The sequence below is a fragment of the Brachycentrus maculatus genome, unplaced genomic scaffold (assembly GCF_059751285.1).
Source record: "Brachycentrus maculatus isolate JH-2025_06_01 unplaced genomic scaffold, ASM5975128v1 h1tg000242l, whole genome shotgun sequence".
Classification (NCBI taxonomy): Eukaryota; Metazoa; Arthropoda; class Insecta; order Trichoptera; family Brachycentridae; genus Brachycentrus; species Brachycentrus maculatus.
Window position 1 is genome coordinate 1,522,988 of NW_028280993.1, and position 19,004 is coordinate 1,541,991.

The following is a 19,004-nucleotide window of genomic DNA, read 5'->3' on the forward strand; positions in this document are numbered from 1 at the left end:
CATCTGTTAGGTAATGTATGTCTGGACATTTTTTTGATCGATGGTTTTCCGTTAGCTGAAAATATCTCTCAGCGTAAACAAGATAAAAACGTTAATTTTTTTTTGAATACCAGTTAGTTAATTGACTTTCATGGTAGCTGAGATGCTACTGGTCACTCTAATTATTTAACAGCGTTTTTATACATACACATATTAATGTATATGTATAAAACGCTGCACATATGTATTTATTTTTGCCTGTTCAATTAATACGCAGACAAAAGTCATAAAACAAAATTTTTGACATTTTAAGGAATAAGAAATAAAATCTTATATTGGTCTTGAACGAGCGAAATCATAGAGAAAACACAGAAAAACATTTTTTGAGCAGCTTTTTGTTGAGCGTAATGGCAGCGCCATCTGTTGAACGTAACAGCAATACATGCATAGCTCTTAACATTTATCATGGCGGACAGCGTGCTTCTTGACAGATAGTGTCAATGTTGAGCGTTCTTGATGGTTTCGGTTGCGTTGTTTTTTCAAAGATTAAAAAAAAATATTTTCATACTGTAAAATTCTACAAATTTGAATTGTGTGCTTTCTTTTCCATTTTACCAGACTGAGCCACAGTAATGCGTGGCAGGGTACATTTCATTAACAATATACATATATAGTTCTCTATTGTTAACTAGGGCTTTCAATAATTTCTACAAAATTAAAATTAGTGACAGGCGTCATGGCGTATAGGGCAGACGCTTGACTGTGAAACTGGCGTTGCGGGATTCGATTCCCGCCAATTGTATAATAAATTCAAGTTAGACTTATTTTCAATTGGTCCGGGTATTTGTGAGATATTATTCACATTTACCTCCCATATCCTACCTGCACATATTTTTATTTATTTAAACCATATCCGCTCCCTAGATGGAGTATATGGAGTCCACAAACTGTCTCCAGGACCTGACTTCGCGGATTATTCCTTTAAAAAAAACTAATGATAATGTTGTTATACGTGAAACGGCCAACTTCAGAGAATTATGTACCTTATGAAGCGTGAAAATCGCTCGAGTGCTCGCACTGTGCGATTGAAATTCCCTTGACTGCGTTTTCTTAAATTCTTGGAATTGGCATTCGGAGAATGGAATGGCATTATATGAGGACATATCGCTCTCAACATGGTGCGTTTCACAAAACCTTCCAATCTCTTCAATTCGGTGATCTAATTCCTATTTATTAAATCAGTAGGTGCTTAAATCAAATTTCCATTGAATATAAATAAAGTGATCAAATTAACATTTAACCTTTAAGCATTCGTATGCTGTTTGTAAATAGAACTAGACCACTCGGCTGTCCAAACTTAATTAAAACACAGTAAGGGACATTTTTTTGTAGTACTTTTTTTTGCATTTTTGGACTAAGTAGCATCTACTTAGTCCAAAAATGCAATAAAACATACTACAAAAAAATGTCCCTTACTGTGTTTTGAGTTTGGACAGCCGCACTGCCCGAGCATATATATTTTGGTTAAATATTCTCAAAAAATTATATTTTATAAATATTACCAAAAATCATTGTTATCCTATTGCAAAATGTACCATAATTAATTGTCCCGTATTACGTTGAATATCTCAAATCCACGGTCACCTCACATACCAATATAAGAGTTTCTGCTTAGTAAAAATCTTCTTTACATCTCACCAATAGATGTCTCTAGTGAAGTTCTAGTGTTTTGAATATTGAAAGCATTAACTTTGTGGATCATATTGATATATTATTTCAAGAAATAAAAATACTTACATAATACAGTTAGTAATAACAGTTATAAGTTATAAGTTAGGTTAAAGTTAGTAATAAATGTAACCCTGAAGAGGGCAACAGGTTGTTGCCGAAACTAGTTGGTTAATAAAAATGTGAGTTGATCAGAACGCAAAGTATTTTTATTTCTCGAAATAAGTTCTAGTGATTCAAGAACAAGGTTTTTAAATTGGTTCATATATATATATATATATATATATATATATATATATATATATATATATATATATATATATATATATATATATATATATAGAACTTTCAAGAATTTGAGAAGTGTAGTTGTCAATAATGGGTAGAATTGGTAAATGCTACACGTGTGTAAAGTGATCACTTAAATCAGCCTATGACGGTCGTCAGCCCCGTAAATGCCCTGACTTCCATATTCTTCTTCATCTTTGATGAGATGTCAAAAAATAATATGAAAAATACAAGTTTGTTAAACCACCACCAAGTTATCTAGAAGTGCCCCGGTGTAGGCAGTGAAAGGGATTAATAGTTAGTAAATTGGTGTGGCGTTCTATTCTTTCTGCCTACCCTCGCAGGAAAGCAGCGTGACGGTTAGTTAATTAGTTGGTTTTATTTTTTAATGATCAAGACGCACGCATTCTCACGATTTTCGCATTATTTTAAAATGACCAATTGTATCGAATCCCCATTACTGATGTATGAGTCAGCACATTTTCTATAACAATTTCTCTATTTCACTCTTAAATCGCAATTTCTCTTTGCTGTATTATCATTATTGCTATTTTCTCGGAATTATGCTCCACTTAATATAAATGTGTCTCAAATCTCTATACAGCATTGTTAAATTTGATAAAAAATGTGCGCCCCAAAAAAAATCTCATTAAAAAATAATACTGTTTTTACTTTTATTATTTTTAAATATTGAAAAGATATATATTTGTGTTTATTATTTTTTAACAAAAATACTTCAATTTCATACTATTTATAAGAGCCTGAGCGGCTCATTATTATAAATAGGTATCAAATTGTGGTACAGTGGGTTCGAACTGAGAAACTCTTGACTCGAGAGTCCGCTACACTAACCAAGGGACCACAACCCGACATAACTTTTTATATTCAAAAACTTTTTTATTTGAAAATCGGCAGTTATAAAGTTTTTATTAAAAAAAAAATTACAAAAATAATGTTTTGAATGTTGAAAAAAAATTCGTTCAAACGTTTTATATTAAAAAAACGAAACCACTTTCTTTGTGTTTTTATTCGTTTAATAATAGTCATAATAACAGTTGGTAAAGTGAATGTGTAAAGCATGTACAGGTTGGCGCAAAATTAATCATCTAATTTTGTTTTTGAATAACTTTTTTACTTAATTACTAAATAAAAAAAAATGTTTTGAGTGATTGAAATCTTTATTTGGACCTGAGCAAAATCTTTGATTCTTTATTAAGACCTTTTGCTAGTTCACAAATCGCTCACTCCTTTCAAGAACGTCATAAATAAAAAATCGTCAATTTTCAGTTGTGCATGTTTTCGGAATGCCCAAAAAATGTACTATATCGCAGCAAAAGAGGCATATTTTTATCTTAATATTTACCCGCTACAGGGCAGAAAGTGTTGTTTTTGCAGTTTAATTATTTTTTTAAATAAACTAAATATTTTTCAAATGGAGAAAAAACCTTCAGGTTTTACCTAAAAAGATCTGTTGCACAGTAAAAAGCTCAATCAGTGACTTGATATTTATTTTTAATACATTGTGTTATTTTTTTAAACTTTAAAAACGATCTCCTGAAAAAACAAGCATTTTGATTTATGACGTTCTTGAAAGGAGTGAGCGAAATGTCAAATATGACTGACGTACGACGCAGTTTGCAAAAATTATATTAATTTTTGCGCCATCCTGTATTTGAGCTCGTTGTGGTCACTTTGAACACCTGTTGTTATATTTAATGCGTTTTTAAACCATTATTTAGTTTCATTTTCTTGCTTGAATAAATTCATATACTTATCATTAATATTTTTAAGTGAATTATAATTAATTACGTAAATTTTAGTATGACTTGTTATTTGAAATGGACTAAGATAATTCTTAATAGGAATATTATTTGTATTAAAAATTGTAAATGCCGTGTGTTACACCATTTCAGAATCTCAATGAAATCGGTGATTTAATTTCTAAATTGGTCATTTAGTGACCGAATATTTAATACGCCACAAGAAAATAGTAAAACATTAATTTTTACTTAAAAAATAACTATTCCAAAATAGTTTTTTTAAGAAAAATACAGCATAAAATTGACATTGAAATTGACAGTCTATATTGACACCAAAATGACAGTTTATACTGACGCAAAAATGAAACTTTATATTCGATTGTACATCTATCTAAGACTATCATCAAAAAAACGGATGGAGAAAATTCTTTGACATGCAATCTCAAAGGGTTTTCTAAGAAATTTAAAAAAAGTTAAGGTTTGCATTTTTTAAATCACAAATATTATTCTTTTCCTTCAGGATTCATTTTCATTCGTTTTTTTTATTAATGATGATATTCCTTATTAAATCGCGATAAAATGAACTTCCAATCTAAATGTTACCGTGGCTCTGTGATAGGTGGTTATCAGATTGGCTCGGCTGACGCCTTCGCAGTGAAATCCCGGGTTCGACTCCCACGCCCCAACACCGGCCGTGGTTATTTGCTATGTCCGACAAAGTTGAAAGACCGGTGATTCATAACCGTTAAAAGGCGTTTAGAGACTTGAGAATTATCGATTTGAATGAATTTAATAACGAAATTTTCCTCATTGAGCTGCTTCACTCACGTCATCTGTACCTTAACATATATATTGAACTCCTAAATCCAGAAATATGAAAGTACACAACCAGGAGTGCAGGATTTTCGTAGGAACCTTGTTATCACTTTATTGTTTTTATGGCTTATTTTTGAACCGCGGTTTATTTACGAAAATCCCTTCTTACTCTTTAAATATAAAAATAAAATAATTACACTGGACCATTTTTTTATTTTATCAATGTAAACATCACTAGTTTTGAGAACATCTGTAGTACTCGAAACTAGTTACGTTTATATCAATAAACTCAACAAAAAAATGTCTTGTATAAAAGTTTCATTTTTATATTTAAATTATCATGTTATTCCACGAAGTTAATGCCAAATCGATAATTAATATTCATTTTCTATTGACAGTATTCTATATTCCTGTTAAAAGTTTGACCCTGAAGCAAAAAGTCCATACAATAAGAAGCAACAGACAATGTACTTGAAGTCGAAACAAACGCAACCCGTTTCGATATGCGACATGAAATTTTCAACAACAAAAACGTAAATTTGGAACATTTAAATATTTTTTGTAGTTTCTTTTTCCATTCAAAAAACGTCTGCTTGACTGTTGGCTCTTGATAAATTACTAGTATCTATCCTTAACATTATTAGATAAACAAATATTTTCATTAATTGATTCGGCAGTCACTTTGTGGTAAAATCTATCCATATTGTTTTACTTAAAAAAATACTTTTTTGAATAAATAATGGTATTTACTCACTTAAATGAAACATAACAAACAATTTTTAATACGCGATACACGTAATAAATTTTGAGAAAATTGTCGGTACAATGATAGACACGGAGACATGGACGCATGACATTACAGGGATGCGTTAAATGTTACTCGTAATGTTAAAAAAAATCTTTAATCACTTTTGTAGAATGTACGTGTAAGTTCATAAAACTTTCTTACGATGCTGTAATGTAAATAAACACGAATACATTTTATTTTTGTCATTATTATACATCCTGTGGGAAAGTCATTGGTGACGCATTTCCGGTCCAAAGCTGAATATGCGAAATTTCTCAATAAGCTGGTTCTAAGAGTTCAAGAGATTGTAATGTGAGAGGATCTTCAGTTGAATAGTCAGCACCTACGAAGTTTTAAATAAAACAAATAAATTATTTATTATTATTATTATTATTATTTATTATTGGAAGTACTATTTTATAATACGACACAATCTGAGGATAAATCTGATACCTACCATGTTTTCTTTGACTAAACATAAGTATTATTTTTTGACATCTCAGTATGATGAATAAGAATGAATAAGATGAAGAAGAATATGGAAGTTTGGGTTTTTACGGGGCTTGCAACCGACATAAGCTATGACGGTTCTTCTTCATCTATGTTGAGATGTCAAAAAAAAAAGATAAATAACTCTTATTATTGGAGATAATCCAGATTTGTGAACAAGTATTTGGACACACTCAAAATGTTATTAAATATGAAGTATTTCAAACTAAGAATGTTACAGTTTTAGATAACATACATGATTCTGAACATTTGACGGTATTACGAACATCTCAAGTTATTTTAAATTTAGAATGATGTGACATCCTAAACTGTTTCAAGAATGTTTCCATTAATGATAATTTTAAATTTAGAATTTTTAAAAGTTCAACATCATTTAATAGTATCGTTAGTTTAAAATTTCAAATATAGAGTGATGTGGTTTCTCGAGTTAACGAATATGTTATAAATTTTAAATTTAGAACGTTCGTACGTTTCAACATAATTCTGAACATTGTATAAAACAATTTCACTTATGTTATTTTCAGAATATATTAAGTATATAATATAATAGAATATATTAATCCTTAAATGATTTTTAATGTAATAGATACATATTTAAACAGGTGAAAATGCAATGTATGGTATTTCATTTATGTGTGCAATTTAAAAACATTATTGACGGTCAAAATATGCAATACACATACAAAATATGAATCATTGCATACTTGACCTTATTTTTTATTTTAAATCAGTCAGTCTTTTAAAACGAGCCAAATACAGATTGACGGGATTGAAAAATAAAATTTATTTTTTAAAATAATAATTTACAACATTTTTGGTGTGTCCAAATACTTGTTCATAAATTTAGGTTTTTGTGTTTCAAACCATGGCTTTTGACCTGTCACAGGCTAGATCATTTATTTTTCTGGTTGGAGCAATATCTTCTTCTTCAAACCCTTATCCATACTCGATGGTGCATAGGGCACTGCATCGTATAAACGCAGTGTTTTCGTGATCATTACTTCCATGAAAGCGAGGAGATTACTCTTGCACTTCAGGGACCAGTCGAGGGTAATATTAAATAAACATTAAAGTGTAATCTCATTAATATTTATTTTCACCCCTCTTCCTGGGAATCGAACTCGGAACCTCCAGCACGGTAGCTGAAAACGCTAACCATTACACCACATGTGTCCAAATACTTGTTGACAAATCTGGGTTTCTTCACTTACGAGTTATTTTAACATCTCAAATAGATGAAGAAGAATATTGAAGTCCGGTCATTTACATGGTTTATGACCTGTCATAGGCTGGTTCATTTATTTTCTTGGTTGTAGTAATATGTTTTCGTATAATGTGGATATAATATAATTTCGTATTTTTTTCTCAATTCTGTTATCTCAACATTTCGAAGTTGTTTTTTCGACTAAGCCGAGAATGTTTATTGAATCAGTGATGCGTTTCACGTACTTTGATCACTGTAGATCCATTATTTATACGGTATCTTAACTACGCCATCTTGCCATTGTACGCGACTCGAGACTCAACTCACTAGATATAATAGGAAAATATGTACGATAAACAGTCTTAAATATCTATACTCCATTCACAATTTGCCAGCACTAGTTTGATAATATCAACGAGTAAAACGTCATTTTTTATTATTAAATATTTTATAGCTACTCCTGTGGTTTTGCCCTCACTTACATAAAAAGAGGGTTAAAAATTAATTCATTTTGCGTTAAAAAAATCAAAATGGCTCCTTTCAGTTGTTTGGATAATTAATATATCGTAGGAAATTGCTCCGTTCCATCTTTTTAAAATAATGGCAAAACCACGTTCTTTTTCAAATAAATCTTTTTTTTATTTGTTCATTTATTTATATTTCATCATACACATAATTCTAAATTTAAAATAATGTGCCCTATCTTATATATAGTTTTCCCGTGTCGAGGGCACATTTTACTATACTTTTTTTTAACAAAACTAAATGAAATAAAATTGTATATGAAACGTAATCAAATACATGGCCGAACGATTCAATCCATTAGAGATCTACCTACCTCCATTATCCATTTATAACCTTATGGATAATGGAAGTTTGTACAACTTATCGCATAGTAATCAATGTTTTTTTTTTGATCAACAGAGGTATTTGTTAGTCAATGATTAGGATCTTGTAGTTCTATATAATTTTCCATAAAGTATGAAATTCCTACTTATAACATAACACAAAACATTTTTTTCTTATGTTAAAAACAGTATTTTATGAATGTTTTTTTTTCTTGAAAATAGAACATTATGTAGTTCATTCTTTCCAATAGATATAGTTTATTTGTTTAATTATATCAAATTAAGTAATTCGAAATTCCGATAAAAGTATGAAATTAGTTCTGTCGTAGCGTTAAATACTGTGAATGAAGTGTATTCCGTTTTTTTCAACCTAGCGTAACGCATTGGAGATATTCTGGTCACTGCGTATGGAGTCTTGCATATTGGTGTTACAGTCGGCTGTCAGCTTAGAACAAATGCTCCAGCAATGTCGAAGATGGCCGATTTCGTGATGAATTACTCGTGTCATTTTCCGCGCAAATACATCCGAAGAAATTTTCGCAGATACGATGAGAGATAAAATAATTGATAGAAATCGCATATTCTTAAGAATGTATTTTAAAGTGTCTTTAAAACATATCGTAGGGGAAGGCAAGGCAGAATCACTCGGAATTTTGAAACAATTTTACTGATAAGATAGGTACCAGCTATTTGAGTTGACATATCGCTCACGCCTTTCAACAACGTCAAATTTCAAAAATCGTCAATTTTCAGTTGTGCATGTTTTTGGAATGCCCAGATAATGTACTATATCCCAGCAAAAGCGGCATATTTTAAGCTTAATATTTACCCGTTACAGGGCAGAAAGTGTTGTTTTTGCATTTTGAAGAAATGGTATTGTTTTATTATTTTTTTTAAATAAACTAAATATTTTTCAAATGGAGAAAAAACCTTCAGGTTTTTTTTACCTTAAAAGATTTGTTGCGCAGTGAAAAGTTCAATAAGTGGCTTGATATTTATTTCTAATACTTTTTAATTTTGTTTTATAAATGACGTTGTTGAAAGGAGTAAGCGATATGTCTTGCTACACCATAGTTTTTAGCCTCTTTAGTTAGCGCCTTCGCACATACCTTCCGCAATCGCAAAAAGCAGCCCAAGGTGTCTTTATTATGGCCATTCCATTTACTCGCTGTTGTGTATCTTTATATAGTAAGCATCTAGACTCCCCAACCCTGCTTGATCGTTATTCTCTACATGTTCCGACTAATGAATCCTCAACATGCGCCTGTAGCACCACATCTCAAACGCCTCCAATCGCCCCAGTTCTGCCTACCCGATAGTCCACGTTTCACTTCCATATAACAATATGCTTTAGCCTAGAGTATTAATCACGGTTTTTCTTGTTTTTAAACTTATATTATTACATATTTTTTTTAGATTCTTATTGAATGCTGTTCTTACTTGTTAAGCATTTAAAAAAAATGCTACGAAACGTTGTAATGCACTATGTACTATCGGGTGCAGATAAGGATTTTCTTTGCTACGAATCTAAAGATTTTTTGCGATTAAACTAAACTAAACAAGATGGCGACATGATGCATTGATGTCGGAAAATCGACGTTAGTGTTACTTCAAAGTTAATTATTTTTTAATTGCTTTAATAGAGCAGTTTCTAGTCAATTACGCGGTGTCTAGCAAGTCACAATCTGGCTATTATTACATAGTTTTACTTTTTAGCTAGAAATCAATCAATTTTGCTTTTAATTATTGGGGACGTGCCCAGCCAAGTAATTATTGGAGACGCGCTTAGCCAAGTAATTATTGGAGTGTGCGTAGTACTGCGGATGGATCGCATTTAGCTAATGTTTGTACAGTTAACTCGTTTAAAATATGATTGAAATATTTCTCAAGCAATGCAGTGTCTACTCGATTACATTATACAGGATGGCGCAAAATTAATCACCCTATTGAAAGATGTTATAATTTTTGCAAATGGCGTTGTACGTCAATCAAATTTGATATTTGTGAACAAAACAGCTGCAGTATACGAACAAATTTAAGCTGGCGCAAAATTAATCATCCGATTTTGTTTTTTAACGACTCTTTTACCAAATACAAAAAAAAGATTTTGTGTAATGGAAATATTTATTTGGACCTTTACATTTGTTTCTGTTAAGTAGAATGATATTGGAATGAAGTCGGATGATATCCGACAAGTGGCTGGCGTCAGTGATGAAAGACATTTATGAGCGTTTTTTTATCAATTCGTTTGTATTCTTCAGTTGTTGAGTTCACAAATGTCAAATTTGATTGACGTCCAACTCCATTTGCAAAAATTATAACATCTTCTGATAGGGTGAGTAATTTTGCGCCACCCTGTACTATGCATAGATTCTTCTGTATACCGTTGCAGATACCCGAATAACATTGGTGAGGACTGACTTAATGTATATATTTTTTTGTATGGAGTTTTCGTAACGAGGCCAAATATTAACAGGATTTGTGCGTACGTATTTAAAATAATCTAAGCGTGCTGTTTTGTATACAAATTTCGTTCATATCGATTGATGTAAATACTAAAATAAAAAAATTTATAAAAACCTAATATATTTTTACTTTTATATTTTTTTTTATAAAAATGTTAGTAATAACCTCTCACCGAGATTTTTTCGTCTACCGGTTTCGAGACGTTCCCGTCTCTTCGTCAGGACAATCACTCGATAAATATTCGAACTTTTAACTAAAAACCCATAATAGCATACCAAAATCGATCGAAGTTTGAAATATATTTTCATGAATCGATCGATTTTATTTTGATGCGAATCGATTTCGTTACCAAAATCGAGCATCTCTAGTTCCATCTTGCAAAAATATCTGGTAGAAATCCCATAAATATTCGAACTTTTAACGAAAAGTCCATAATAGTTTACCGAAATCAATCGAAAATGAAACATATTTTTATGAATCGATCAGTATTATCATGATTCGAATCGATTTCGTTTCCAGAATCGAACATCTCAAGTTCCATCTTGGAAAAATATCTCGTAGAAATCCCATAAATATTCGAACTTGTAACGAAAAGCCCGTAATACGTTAGTTTATCGAAATCGATTGGAAATTGAAGTATATTTTCATGAATCGATCGGTTATTATTTTGATTCGAATCGATTTCGTTACCAGAATAGAACATCCCTAGTTCCGTCTTACAAAAATATCTGTTTAAATCATTACATTGCTTTATTTATGGGCAAGTCCGTATTCGGTAAACGGGCAACATTTCTAGTTTTTTTTAATGCAGAAGTTGCGTGAAAAAAACGTTGTGTCTGTCAGTACCAGTCACGAATGTGTTATAATATTGAACTCACCGTCTTTTTTCGTTTAACTAACTCATTCTTATTTCGATATTACGCCACCACGTTTTCAATTATCAGTTGCTCTTGTGTGTACCATTATCGAACACCCGTCTACATTATGTTGTAACATAATATCCCCTTATATAAGGGGTTCTGAACCTTTTTGAAGTCAGGGAGCACTTTTGATCATAAACGAAATTCGCGGTACACCAAAAATAAATATCGAAAAAACATACAAAGATAACTTTTATTAAAAATAAAACTTGATTTTTTAATTACAGACTAGTTAAAAATTACATATATTTAAATAAATATATAAAAACATAAATACTCAATTTGCGGCGAAAATTATTTGATGAGTAATATTTGTGTAAATAATAAAAACACAAATATTTCTTACTTAAAAAAAAATAACGAAATTTAACTCTTGAGCATGTCGGCTTTTACAAATTTCAGCGATATTAGGCCTAATATTTGAATGTGTACAAATCACTTAACAGGTCGTGAGCTTTGTAAATACCCATATTCCAAATTATTCTTCATCTATGTCAAAAATCAATAATTAAGTCCCAGTATATACTGTATGTATTTTTATCTAATATTAGTCAGGAATGATAAAAGTTTTATAAATATCAAATTTATTTCGCAACATTTGGAGTGTGTCCAAATACTTGTTCACAAATCTATGTTTTCTCCATTTAAGAGTAAACCCAACAGTTGAAAGTTCTTAAGCCCTGTAAATACTGAATATCATATTCTTCTTCATCTTTGTTGATATGTTAAAAAATGTATATTTTTTTGCGTCTAATAACAAAACTATCATGTAGACGTTTATTGAACGAACAACAGCAAAATGTTTTTAAATAATATTCAAATTCGCTCAGATTGAATGTATTGAAGTGAAAGTCATTTTTCAAATTTGGATTCGGAATTCGAAATCGTAATTTTTATCCATAGATAAGTAACATAGGTAGACTGGACTGTCGCGGATGTAAGCCGACAACCCACGTCACGCGCAAAGGGAAAACTCGTTTTGACAACCTATTTAAGTACCTACTTGATACTTAAATATATGGAATGATTCAATCCAATGATTTATTTTACTTTATGTATTAATTGTTGAATCAAACACAAATTTTGTGAGTCTACTTAATTTATTATTAGATTAAAACCAATATTTTTAGCTTTTCCACTTTTTTATTTGACCAGCGACCGGGTTTCGTCGTTACCGACATCATCAGACTGGTAACGACGTAACTGTCGGTAACGACGAAACCCGGTCGCTGGTCAAATAAAAAAGTGGAAAAGCTAAAAATATTGGTTTTAATCTAATAATAAATTAAAAATGCAATTCCATCACGAAGTGTCAGTGGATAATATAAATCTATGAGTCTACTTAGTTGTATTTTATTGTAAAAACACGTAAATATTAATATTGTGATAATTGTCCCGCCTAGTTATGGCATTTTCAAACGAATTTGTTTAAAAATACCATAACTAGGCGAAACAATTGTCAAAATATTAATTTTTATGTGTTTTTTTTTCAATAAAATACAACTTAGTAGACTTAAAAAATCTGTGTTTGATTTAAAAATTAATACATAAATTGAAGTGGAGTTGTACAAATTAAACGCCATATAAATAATTATTATTTTTTGACATCTCATCAAAAATGAAGAAGAATATGGAAGTCTGGGCATTTACGGGGCTGACGACCGTCATAGGCTAGTTTAAGTGATCACTTTACACACGTGTAACGTTCACCAATTCTACCCATTATTAACACCCACACTATTCAAATTCTTGGAAGTTCTGTTTATTTGAACCAATTTCGAAACGTTGTTCTTGAATCATTAGATTTTCACTAGAGACATCTATTGGTGATATGAAAAGAAGCTTTTTATTAAGCAGAAACTCTTTTATTAGTATATTAGGTCAAATCCTGAATTGTAATCACACACATGAAAAACGCCAGAAAATATCATTTTCATTTTTATTATTTAAGCTTATAATTTGACCAGATAACTTATTAACAACATTTTGAGTGTGTCCAAATACTAGTTCACAAAATCTGGATTATCTCCAATTACATGTAATTGGAGATAATCCAGATTTTATAAACTAGTATTTGGACACACTCAAAATGTTGACAATAAATACTTATTAAGTATTTAACTACAAGTCTAAAAATGGTGTCGAGAAAATTCTTCTATTATGTCACCATTTGCGTCCCCAGTCTAGACTGTTACATAAATAATCGCAGTAAATCATATGATCATGTTTACAGTCGGAAGGCTGGTATTAGAGTGATTAGCATTCATTGATTACTCCGCATTCCCGTTACTGAGCATATATGTATAACACAAGTGTCATCTCCATTGTTGTAACTCAGTGATCCCCAACCATCGGGCCGCCTAGGAACCTTTCTGTGGATCAAATGGTGCCGACCGCCCAAGGCCCTGTATAAAAAAAATGCTTTTGAAAAAAAAGTGTTTTCGCTTAGAATTTTCACTCATAAATGAAATATGATACGTTCGAAACGTGGATTGTAGAATAAAATAAAAATTATGTATAATTAAAATAACTTGGTTTTAAAATCACTATAAAATGACAAAAGTCTGTATTTAATAGATAGTTTTTTGTAATTTTTTGTTCTTTGTTAGCCGTACTCGCTAAGAGAATATAATATATATTGGAAATACTAACTTTGTGATTGTCCATTTTATAACTAAAATGTAACATTGTTTTAAAATCACTATAAATAATATAGTGAATTTAAAACAAAGTTACATTTTAATTATAAAATGGTAAATCACAAAGTTAGTGCTTCAAATATAAATTATATTAAAAAAAATTATGCAGTTTGTATCCATATGAATTTGATTTGATCAGCAACCGGGTTTCGTCGTAACCAACATCATCAGACTGGTCAGACTATTCCCTGGACATCAGACATCAGACCCAGTCTTCTGATGTCGGTTACGACGAAACCCGGTTGCTGGTCAAAAATTCACGTGGAAAAACTACATTGTTGTTATTTTATGCTATAAAATGCAGTTCCACCAAGAAATATCAAGTAGATTGAATCAAATTATTTCAGAGACTAGCTGTCCCAGTTAAAGGTAATTTATAATACATGATATATATATATATATATATATATATATATATATATATATATATATATATATATATATATATATATATATATATATATATATATATATATATATATATATATATATATATATATATATATATATATATATATATATATATATATATATATATATATATATTAAATATATATTTATATATATATATATATATATATATATATATTATATAAATATTTATATAAATATATAAGGAGCGCATTTATCAATCGTGGGTAGAATGGTTAAAATTATGCGTGTAATCACTTAAATACAAATACCCAAACTTCCATATTATTTTTCATCTACGTTGAGATGTCAATATGTGACTGTATTTTATTTTGAAAACATGTTTAAGTACAATAAAATCAATATTTTTAAATTAAAAGAATCTAAAATACACAGTCAACGTGTCCCCTACTTAGCGTGCCTTGTAAAATTATCATACGTTGACCGGTCTGCGCCGATGAAAAGTTTGAGGACCTCTGTTGTAAATAATGCATTTGTCATTGTCTGCCATATTGGATTTTTGAATTGCCGACCAATGGCCGCTCCGCGAACGGTTTGAATTTCGAATGAACTGTCAGATTGTTATCAGACTCGCAGAAAACTACTTTTAGAACTAACTCTCACGCCGCTTTTCCGCGGAGGTAGGCAGAGGTAATAGAACACCACACCAAATTGTCTTTTCAAACAATCTTTGCCTCTTTCACATTCATGCATCTCCTCGTACATACCCGCCGATTATCCTGACCTGACCACGCTCAAGTATTTGAATAACTTTATCATGCTAATTTTTCCTTGGTCTTCGCCTGCTTCTATTACAAATGACATTAACTTATCTTTATATATATATATATATATATATATATATATATATATATATATATATATATATATATATATATATATATATATATATATATATATATATATATATATATATATATATATATATATATATATATATATATATATATATATATATATATATATATATATATATATATATATATATATATATATATATATATATATATGTATATATATGTATATATATATATATATATTTATATATATATATAGATATATATATATATATATATATATATATAGATATATATATATATATATATATATATATATATATATATATATATATATATATATATATATTTATGTATATATATATATATAAATATATATATAAATATTTATATATATATATATATATATATATATATATATATATATATATATATATATATATATATATATATATATATATATATATATATATATATATATATATATATATATATATATATATATATATATATATATATATATATATATATATATATATATATATATATATATATATATATATATATATATATATATATATATATATATATATATATATATATATATATATATATATATATATATATATATATATATATATATATATAAATATATATATATATATATATATATATATATATATGTATATATATATATATATAAATATATATATAAATATATATATATATATATATATATATATATATATATATATATATATATATATATATAAATATATATATATATATATATATATATATATATATATATATATATATATATATATATATATATATATATATATATATATATATAAATATATATATTTATATATATATATATATATATGTATATATTTATTTTTAAATTACTAAATGGGGTAGGAAGTACTGTTTTCGTTCCTTTACAGAACGTACGCCACTGAGTATACCAACAATTTATATGAATTTAAGTTAGAGCGACATGTGAAAATAAATATGATATGATATGACAGATATATGATATGAGACTTGATCATGCCAGTTAGGTCTTCCATTGGTTCTAACGTCAGACTTCTATCAACCAATTCGTCCGGAATACACAGCTCTTTTAGATACTCTGGAGCTATATTATATATTTATTTATACATGAGTAGACAGAGTTTCCCCTTCTTTCCATTTCCTCTTGTTGAATGCTGCTTACATCCAGTTTATACTTCACACAGCGACAATGTCGCCAGACCATCTCTTTTATCATCTCTTGTTAAGAAGAAGAGACAGAGTTTATACTCTACTGTAGTTTGGTAAAGTAGTGGGTTGATGTGACTGAATTTAGAAATTCCAAAAATCAGCCTCGCTGCAGCGTTTAACACTGATTGCAGTCGAGTCGTTTTATTGTTTGGTAGACGCGTGTATCAGTGTATAAGTGTAAAGAGTAGTGTGTATCTGTGAGGTACGGAATGAACAGTCGGTGAATGTACTTAGTCAAGGTCATGTACCTGGTACTGCGAACATTCCTTCAGAGTACATAAAAACTTCCACCAATAAATAATAATAACAAAAACACTCATAAAAACTTACCGAAAACGTAACCTCACTTGTGCATTGATGTTGGAAAGTGTGAAAAGGTGGTACATAGTTGACATTTTAGTCAAAAAATTAATCGAAATTCAATGATATAACTAACTTCCTTCTTTTTCTTTCCTTTAAACCCTATCCACAACCAATGGTGCATAGGGCACTGCATCGTAGCGACGCAATGCTACTATGATCGTTAATTGCATAATGGCATGAATGTGATTAACCCTGCACTTCTTGTACCAGTTAAGGGTGATATAATATAAACATGAGAGTGAAAATCACCCATTTTTACTATCTCACTCATACTCTCAGCCAGTGAAAATCACCCAAACTCTCTGCCGGCTCCTGCGGGAAAGCGGTGTGGTGGTTAGTTAGTTCTTAGAGAGGCGCCGTGGTGTATCTTGGTGGACGCTCGACTGCAAAACTGGTGTCGCGGGTTCCCTTTCCGTCAATTGCAAACTTAAATCCAATAAATATTACTTTCAATTGCTTTGGGTATTTTTGGAGTATTTTTCTCATTCACCTTCCCCATCTTTACTATGCTACCTGCAGACAAGCCTCTAAAATTAGATTCTTCTCGGGTTATCCCTTTAAATAAAAGATGTTAATTAATATACAAATGAATTAAATAAAGTACCTTCCTACCTACCCATCGTTAGTTTCTTCAAATTGAAAATCGAATTTCTTTTGAAGGAATCTATTTTGAACATTGAGGAACTGTCAAAATTGTCGTGTTGTTTTTGTATGATTTTTTTATAGTGTGTAAATATTTTTTTATCCGCGAATTCAAATTGTATCCATCGAAAATGGTTTTTCGCATAGCGGCCGCGTCACTGAAAAATGAACATTTGGACAAGTATTTTACCAAAATAACAGTCCTGCATAGGAAGTACTTGACGTTTTTGATACTGACGCATCTCGCAATCATCTCATGCGTCGCTTCCATCTTCTACATATGCGTTCAATTAGCAAACTACATATCCGATCCTTTGGTCTTGTTTTACTGCTTCTGTGGATGCGTTTTGTTATTCGAATCCACCATCGTTTTAAGACCTAGGTATTTTGTGAAGATCTGCCGGTCTGTGAAGTGGCACTTTTATATTATGGGCAGCACTATTCTGTTGATGATATTGATCACTTTCGACTATACGGTGGATGCCACGCACTATTTTGTGGGAAATGCCCTAAGACGCACTAGCGACGTTTTCAACTTGGCTTTTATGAACGACGCAAGCGGAATGGTCGGGCTGATGTTCATAGAAAAGTCCCTCAAATGCTGCGGACTCTACAGTGCATCAGACTATAAGTACGGTGTTACTGAAACTTGCTGTATCTCGAGTGTTTGCCACAGTATGGGGTGTCTGTTTGCAGTTGCCGACCATGTGGAAACTACTGTTAATATGACTATCAAACTCTGTATCGCGTGTATTGCGATGATGCTCGCTTGTATTTTGTATACGTTTAAATTGTTTGAAGCCGACGAAAAACTCAACGTTAAAAATTCCGCAAATAAATCACATTTTCCTGAATCAGTTTACCGTTAAATTGCCTCCCTTTTTGATGTACAATATATTGTTTTAAATACAAAAAAAATACGATTCAAAAAAGTGTTTTTTTTTATTAATACAATTGTAATTAAGAATTTATCAAGATAATATAATTGAGATATTAGATTTAAATTTTATACTTGGTGGAACTGCATTTTGTACAATAAAACAATCCTTATATAATACAGCTTGATTGTTTTATTGTACAAAATGCAGTTCCAAAGTGAACGATGAATGACGAGGAGAGGGTTATATTACCACACCACAAAGTCAACAAAAAAACTGTTTTTTTTTTCACATATGGATGAGATGAGGTTGAGATGGTTTGGGCATGTAAATTGAATTAGTAAAGAAAGAATATTTAAACAAATTATGAGGCAAGTGTGTATGTAATAGAACCAAAATAGACCGAGGAAAACGTGGCATGAACAAGTATTTCAAATACTTAAGAGTGGTCAGGTCAGGAGACGAAATAATCGGCAGGTATGTATGAGGAGATGCATAAATGTGGAAAAGGCGAGTAAGATTGTTTGCAAAGACAGATTGGTGTGGCATTCTATTATCTCTCCCTACCCTTGCGGAGAAGTGGCGTAATGGTTAGTTAGTTAGTTGTATTCAAACTGA

At 30.2% G+C, this 19,004-nt stretch overlaps 1 protein-coding gene across 24 annotated transcripts in view; it reads left to right on the forward strand.

Moving 5' to 3' along the window:
* Window positions 1-19,004, forward strand: part of spri (Src homology 2 domain-containing protein sprint) — a 279,029-nt gene that overhangs the window by 60,751 nt on the left and 199,274 nt on the right. The window lies entirely within an intron of this gene.